Source organism: Sprattus sprattus (assembly GCF_963457725.1).
Source record: "Sprattus sprattus genome assembly, chromosome: 1".
NCBI classification, from domain to species: Eukaryota; Metazoa; Chordata; class Actinopteri; order Clupeiformes; family Clupeidae; genus Sprattus; species Sprattus sprattus.
Window position 1 is genome coordinate 30128373 of NC_137920.1, and position 966 is coordinate 30129338.

Sequence of the window (966 nt, forward strand, 5' to 3'; positions counted from 1 at the left end):
CTTGTGTGAGCTTGCTTTCCTCAGATTCTTTCTTTTGAATGCTTCCTCAAACCGCATCTTCAAAGGGAATAGCCAACTCAATAAAGTAAGCAATGGGCTGCTCACACTCAGTGTGCCTTGTGCATGTTGAACCACTTCTAACATATTCCACTTATTCCCTTTTTTCACCGCTGGCGCAGTGTTCTTGACTGCGTGAACTCCTCCACAAAGCTGATGATTTCCTTACACAGTTCTTATACAATGTGGTACCCCAAGCTATCCCCTGCATCACTGCTTTATTCTCTCAAATTTCACTCTCTCAAACCTCTGATATAGCAACTTCATACACAGTCAAAAGCCACCATATGCATGGCGAAAGCTCTGCACTGTAAACATCACAATTTCAATTTACAAGGGAAGAAGGTCTTATCAATGGTATTGATAGCCTTTACAGTTAATTCTATAAGGTCTGAAACCTGTCCTTGGTCACTCAACATGGAATTGTACCATCTACAATAGAAGGAATCACCTCACCATTAATATAAAGACTCTCTTCCATACTTTTTCCTTCACTAATTACTGTTGACATAGCTACTAATGAGTACAATTTATTACATAAATGTTCAATTTTCTCATTGAAAATAATTAGGATGAATAATGAAATGGACAATGACGACGATGACGACAATGATGATGACGAAGGTTTTACATTTACATTTAGTCATTTAGCAGGAGCTTTTTTCCAAAGCAGCGTGCAAAGGAGAGAAACCTTACCTTTGGGACCCACTGGACCCACTGGCCCAGCAGACCCTGGAGCACCTGGTTCTCCTGAAGAACCTGATAACCAAAAAACAACCAATGCCATTAAGAATTCGCAAAACATTGCTCATGTGTAGAAGTATTTACATTTGGAAAATAACTGAACATTAAAATGATTTGGATGGATTGAATCCCTGGCTATACTTGGATTTGTATGTGTGCTTGAGT